The sequence below is a fragment of the Urocampus carinirostris genome, chromosome 1 (assembly GCF_059441175.1).
Source record: "Urocampus carinirostris isolate Australia breed hairy pipefish chromosome 1, RoL_Ucar_1.0, whole genome shotgun sequence".
Lineage (NCBI taxonomy): Eukaryota > Metazoa > Chordata > Actinopteri > Syngnathiformes > Syngnathidae > Urocampus > Urocampus carinirostris.
In genome coordinates this window covers 57,232,044-57,239,483 of record NC_142349.1, presented here as the reverse complement: position 1 = coordinate 57,239,483, position 7,440 = coordinate 57,232,044, and positions in this window count along the sequence as shown.

Genomic DNA, 7,440 nt, shown 5'->3' with positions numbered 1-7,440 from the left:
ATCAACAGAACATAATAATCATTTATGTATTTTAGTCAGTGAATGTAGACTAGAGCTTATATATCAATTATGCATTTATTGATGGAAAATAAAGTTAAAGATGTGCGCAGCCGTTACCTGCGCTGACTGTAGCCGGAATGTCTGTTTCTTACATGAAAAAGCAGAAAATAATGTTAATTTTTGTATTTTGATCAGTGAATGTACACTAAACCTTATGAATCAATTATTCATTTGTTTATGGAAATAAATTAAATGTAAGTTTAGCTGTTCCATGCTGGGCTGCCAATTACTGGGCTCCTGGTAGCTGAACAATTATTTTAAGTTGAATTATTTGTTTTTCAAAAAGTGACTGAAGGCAAATTATATTTATTCATTAATTAGGTATTTGGTTAAAAAATGAGCGCATCCACTGTGCTTTAAGGAATTGACATATCGCATTAAACCATATTTTGTAGTTAAGAATATTTTTGTACATTAACCTTTCTCAATACAGTATTGAAAAACGCCCCGAAAATTGCCTGATTGATACTGTGGTATTTACTCCCAAAATTATTGCATTTTAATGCACTCGTGTATAGTATTGCCTTATAAATAAATTTTGCATGTGTAGAAAATTAAAAGTACTCATAGCTTTTCACAGTTCCTTGTAAAAGAACGCTTTGATATACTGTATTGTCATATTTCAGACTTTAAACTTATGGACACAAAAACTCATATATTTTTTAAGAATCAACCACTTGTGAGACATAATCATTAAAAAAAATCATCATGTTTGCTGCCAAATAAAAAAAGAGAAAAGTAGGTGTTGCAATTATACTCTCCTTTTGCTGCGATCACAGCCAAGTGCCAATTTTTTTGGGTTATGTCGCTTTAATTTTTGCAAATCTTGAAACAGAAATTTGCCCATTCTTCTTTACAGAACCCTTCAAGTTCCTAAAGGTTTTTAGGTGATTGTTTGTGGACAGCATTTTTCAGATCCGTCCCCAAATGCTCTGTAGCAGGGGTCGGAACCTTTTTGACCCAGAGTCATAATAGCAAAACATTTAGATTTTATTTTTTCATCGGAGAGAGCCACACCATATATTTTAAGAAAAAATTCCCCCAAAACGCTTAACCCGCTCTCCAGGCAAAAGCAAATTTTACTTCACTTTTTGACGTTTAAAGATTTGATAACATTTATGAAATCATAATAGTAATGACAGACCCTTTTTCTAATAAGAATAAATATACCACTTCAAACTTGTCTCTGTCTCGCTGTTACTTAAAACTGTTGCGGCTAATTTTCGCCTTCATTTTTTTCGTAGATAATGGTTTCACAACAAGGTGACAGCCAAGCTATTTTGTAAAAATGTCACCAAATACTGAAAAGAAAAATGTTTTCAGCTAGTTTTATACTATTGCTCGCACAGTGCTCTGAGAGATGTGTAAATGTTGAAAAATGTTCTGTATCCCATTCCTGCTTTGAACCTTTTCACATCCTGGACCCAAATCCAGTCGGTGGCTTTGGGGGTAGGGCGCCCGCCCCGAGAATGGGAGGTTGCTGGTTCGAGCCTTGCCCTGGTAATACCCAAGACTTAAAACATTGTTTCCCTGCTTGGCGTTCGACATTAGGTGTTGGAATTGGGGGGGTTCTGACACCTAATGACTCCCAACAAAATGTTACAACACATAAATTGGGTAAGGTGAGCAAGGGGGCTGGGAATCCCCTCCACTGTCTCAATATCCCAGAAAGGGTCAAAAATGTGAATGTGTTCTTGTTTCTAGCCACCTCCCATTAGGATGATATGGCTCTGGTGGATATATATATATATATATATATATATATATATATATATATCCTGGACCTGCCTGGTGTGTTGTTTTGTCTTCATAATGCTGTCTGTGCTCCAGTATCTTCTTTCACAGACCTTTGACCCCCCCACAGAGCCTGTGCATATTTTCACCAGGCACTGTATTTTTGCTGTTGGCAGCTGAAAACTAAAACATTTTTCAAGTTTAACAGCGATTGGCACCATCATTTTGGTGGATTTATGCCTGAGGAAAAACTTCACGTTTATATTTTATGTATTAATTGTTCTGGCATCTGTTGATAAAAAAGAGACCCATGTGTGTCAATGGCAATGTGTGTCAATGGAGAAGTATTCTAAACAAAGTATAAGTGACTTTGTAAAATGTAGTTACTACTTGAATGTTACATCACCTGAATTGTCATCTGGGGCGATTTGTGCTGAAAAAAAAGAAAGAAAATGTAAATCATTTAATTGGTGAACCCTTAAACAGTAATGCTGACATTAACATGAATTTTCAAGCTAAAACATTACATTTGCATCCTTATAATTTTTTATTTAGGTCTGGACACTGTCACTTTTTTATGTCCAGTTTATTTTTTGAATTTTATTTCTGTCAAACATTCAATATCATGATGACCGCAAACATTTTAATTCAACTCCTAAAGCCAAAATAAAAAATCCTTCTGGTCAGGCTTGAACCATTTTATTTTAGCTGGGAACAGATGTTACAATGGAACATAAAACGGAAATGTCACATCAGCCAATACACACTAAGCTTTTTTAACAAGGTTGTTGTGTTACGCAGATTTTGAGCCACTAAATAAGTTCCTTGTGAAACTAGGAGTGGTAGTACCACTTTAATCCCGCAGAGGGTGTCTCAAGACCATTTTTTTAATTTAAAAAAATATATTTTTTAAATCCTCTTTTATTGAACATTGCGTTACTACAAACAACACTGGCATGAAACAGTCAGGTACTACAAAGTTAACAATTTTCAATGGAACAGAAAGTGCTGCAGAAAACCAAAATTAAAAAAAAAAGTGGGTTTACAGTTTCAATATTTTTTGTGGATAAAACATTTACTTCATAAAAAATTCAAAACATTTACACTTGTTTATTTTATCTAATGCAATAATTGTGCAGTTTAAAGCAGAGGCAGTATGATATATTCATCTTTGACCAGCAAAAGCAAAATTATTTTAAGTGCTGTATATACTCACATATAAGCCTATGGTGCGTATAAGCGACATCCCTTTAATCAACACTAACTTACTGGTAAAATGCTAAATTATGTAACAATTTAAACAATTGACTTTACCTTCCAGCAGTGCTTGAATGGCAGGCACTCGTACACCGTTTTCATATTTCGCAATAATTTCCTTTATTCACTGGATCATTGCTGTCACTGTCTTCCAATTTTCCTTCCTCTTATCATTAACCTTTTTGGCATCCATTAATATGGACAGTCAAAGGAAATAAAACAAACAACATCACGATAAAATGAGATGTGGTCCCTCCTAAATGTGTCGATTCACCGGACTGGAAGAAGTGATCAAGCAGGGCATTATAACCATCTACTGTTAAAGAGAATAATTGACCCTTTTGTTGCTGTCACTGTCTTCCAATTTTCCTTCCTCTTACCACAAGCTTTTTTGGGACCCATTGTAATAGTTAGACAAAGGAATAAGGTTGGGTAGGGCTACTTTGACTTGATTACTTTCAATTATTTTTAGATTACTCCAATACCAAATATGCCAATAAAAGACAAAAGAAACTAAATATGGATACAATTACTAAATTTTGTGCAGGCTTGGGGAGTAACGTAATACATGGAACAGCAAAAATGATGTTGGCAAGCTGTTTGGATTTAGTTTCATTTTGTTTCTGTCGCATTTTATGTTAGTTTTGCCGGAGATCAAAGCCAGGAGAGAAAGCTTACCACGTGTTGTGAGTCATAACTTTATTCATGTTTAGTTTTTGTCTTTTATTAGCATATTTGGTATTGGAGTAATCCAAAAGTAATTGAAAGTAATCAATTTAAAGTAACCCTACCCAACCCTGCAAAGGAAATAAAACGAACAACATCACGATAAAATGAGATGTGGTCCCTCTTAAATGTGCCGATTGACCCTACCAGAAGGGATGGAGCAGGGCATTATCACCATCTACTGTTAAAGAGTATAATTGACCCTCCGTTGTTTTCTTCCTAATATTATTTCTCCAACGCAAAGGCCCGCAACCAACTAAATATGACCCACTTTTGGGTTCCGACCCACTAATTGACACACACTGGTCTAGTGGTTAGGATTCGGCATTCTCAACGCTGTGACCCCGGTATCGATTCCTGTTACATGCAATATTAATCATTGCTCAAATACAACAATATAGCATAGAATTTTGTGTATAAAGCACACCTAAAGTTTGAGTTACTTCTTAGGTTTGAAAAAAAAAGAGTAATACACAAATAAATACGATGATACAGGTGGCAATAGAACGGATAAACTGCAAATAACAAAGAATACTGTATGTCTTACTTTCAATTTGAATTCAAATATCTGATGATTGTCTTTAATTAGCATTAAATCATGTCTAAAACAGGTAAGACTGCCCACTTGGCCAGTAGTAAATGTGAATTCCTTCAAAAGAAATTGAATAAAGACTCACCATTTGTTATAGGAATAAATGACAGCAGACAGAAACTCACAAAAAATGGATACATCATGACTGTCAACTCTTGCAGTGTCTCACAAAAATGACTCAAAAGTGACTTCATGGGTTTGGTTTTACTCTTTCTTCATTTTCCTTTTTTTTTCTTTTTGCGGTTGCTCATTTCGGGAATACGAATTTCTTACCTCTGTTGGCACGCCCATTGCTTTGAATTGATAGGAATGTTGTTCGGTTACCAACAGAGGGAAGTAAGCTTTATAGAGTTATTTTTTTGAAATTCTATGAAATGTATTTGAACACATATCCCATATGTTGAAGCGTATTGCGTTTACTTGACTTTTTAAGAAAACCCGATTGGACAATTATTTTTATTGTCCATTTCATTAAATATGTTTTTTATTCCTGACGTACAGTATTGCATTGGCTTACAATTTTTTATGGGTGATTTTCTTTTTAATACATTTGTTTCTGTTTTTCAAAATATTTTTTCTGACGTACGGAAGTAGTACAGTATTGCGTAGGCTTGACATGTACAAAACTTTTTTTTTTACTTACTATGTATATATATATATATATATATATATATATATATATATATGTATATATATATATGTATATATATATATATATATATATAAATATATATATATATATATATATATATATATATATATATATATATATATATATATATATATTTTTTTTTTTTTTTTTTTTTCTTTAATGAATTCATTTGTTTCTCAACATATTTGGGGGGCTACTTCAAATGTTTTTTTTCTGTTTATTGAAGCCTTTTTTCCTCTTTTTCTGAAAGATCTTTTCTGTCAGAGTAAATGAGATCCCTTCTCAAGATTTCATTTTCCTCATGCTGGGTTTTTCCTTGCTCTCATGTAGGTTTTAGATCAAGGGATAGTGTGATAATAGTCTGTGGTTTGCAATAATCTGTGGTCCGTGCAGCCCTTTGAGACTCCTTGTGATTAAAGGCGTCACAAATAAACTTGACTTGATCTGCTATCGAAATAACAAATGGCTCATTATACATACAGGGAATTGAAAAAATGGGTGATAGACGCATGCCTGTTAGCTAACCATGCCTCAACGTCTTTTACGTGGTTCTTCAGAATGATAGCATCCAATGAAAAATTAGCATAAAAAAACAAATAAATAAAATAATTGGGAGTTTTATGAAATGTTGGTGTAAAGGCCTTATTTTGCAAGACTGCCAATGACTGAAATCGTGATGTAAAGTAGTTATTTCAATTGGAATTCAGAGGTCGTATACTCACGAGCATAGGGAGCACCGTTTGAAATGGCGCATTCTCTGTAGCTGGTTCTATTTCTGAATTTAACGCGACAGGAGGTGCAAATAATAAATAATTTACTGTTGTATCACATTCCCCCCCAAATTAGAAATTAGATACAAAGATTTTTTGGTACGTTTGTGTCGCGAAGGGGGAGATTTTCATGCATTTTTCGGCACAACGCAGACAAGCAAAGAAGTGTGTGTATTTAAATACACAGCGACAGCAAAACTGTGTTTGGTTTTCTCATCTCATTAGCTGCACCGCTTATCCTCAGTAGGGTCGCGGGGGTGCTGGAGCCCATCCCAGCAATCATCGGGTAGTGGGCAGGGGACACCCTGAACTGGTTGCCAGCCAATCGCAGGGCACACAGGGACAGACAACTCACTCGCCCCTTCACACTTAAGGACAATTTAGACCGGCCAATTACCTGAAATGCATGTATTTGGAATGTGGGAGGAAACCGGATTGCCCGGAAGAAATCCATGCAAGCACGGGGAGAACATACAAACTCCGCACAGGAATTCCGGTAGCTTGATTTGAACCCACACAGGAGGTTCTCAAGACCTTGAAACTGTGCCGCATACGCGCTAACCACTGCGCCGCCGTGCTGCCTGAGTTTGCTTTTAGTTTCTTTAAATATTGATTACAACATTAATCACACGGATACAAACATGTCGCAGTTTGTTTTTCAGCTTCCTCCACTTGCGAACCATCGATTCATTGATCTTCAATTCTTTCGCGGCTGCTCGGTTTTCATTTTCTTCCGCCTAGCGTGTAAAACAACAAACCACTGCGGATGGAAACACAGAGAACATTTAACAGAGGGGAAGTAAGCATTTGGATGTAATTAACATTTGGGGGGACAACTCTGTTCTGCCTCTCCGTAAGCACAATAACTTTGAAATTGCCGTTAGCATCCATGAGTTTTTCCCGCTAACAATGCATTGCCTGTGACACGTCCTCTTTTGTGCCAGGGAATATGATGGCAATCAAACAACAGAGGCTTAAAAGTAACAGGAGATGCATAGAAGTCACATTTAGCTGGGAATGTAAAGGATCACACAAAAACATTTGATTTCACCAAAACATGTTGTAAGTCTTGAATCGGCCGAGGCTCGAACCTGTGACCTCCCAGGGTCGGGTGGGGGCCCAACCCTATGACCACCAAGTTTTTCTGCATCCAATGCTCTGTATGAGGTAGAGCGCGCCGCACAATAGAAAGATAATAGGAGAATTTTATGTGCGACCTATGGTCATGAAAATACAATAATCCAAAAATCAAGTAAATCAAGTCAAGTCATGTTTATTTGTATAGCCAAAAAACAAAATTAGACATACGATAAGTGAATATTGGTATGTACTAACAAGGGGTTTTGAAAGCCCTCTATTGGGGTGGAGGTGCAATTACCCTTTATTCAAGGACAAAAAAAAGTTTGGCGAGTTCAATGGCGCCTCACTATTTGAGAAGCACTTGCTTATAGTCCGATAATTTCCAGACACATGAAACAAGTTAGCTTTTGGTCTGGCTATTAAGAGGGTTTTTACTGTTTTAGCTAACTATCTAGCTCCCTTTTAGTTTTTTTACCTGAGTATGAACTTACAGTATAATTATCATTGATATAATCATATTTGACATTTGAATTCTATATACACAAAGTTACAGATTTACTTTTTCTATA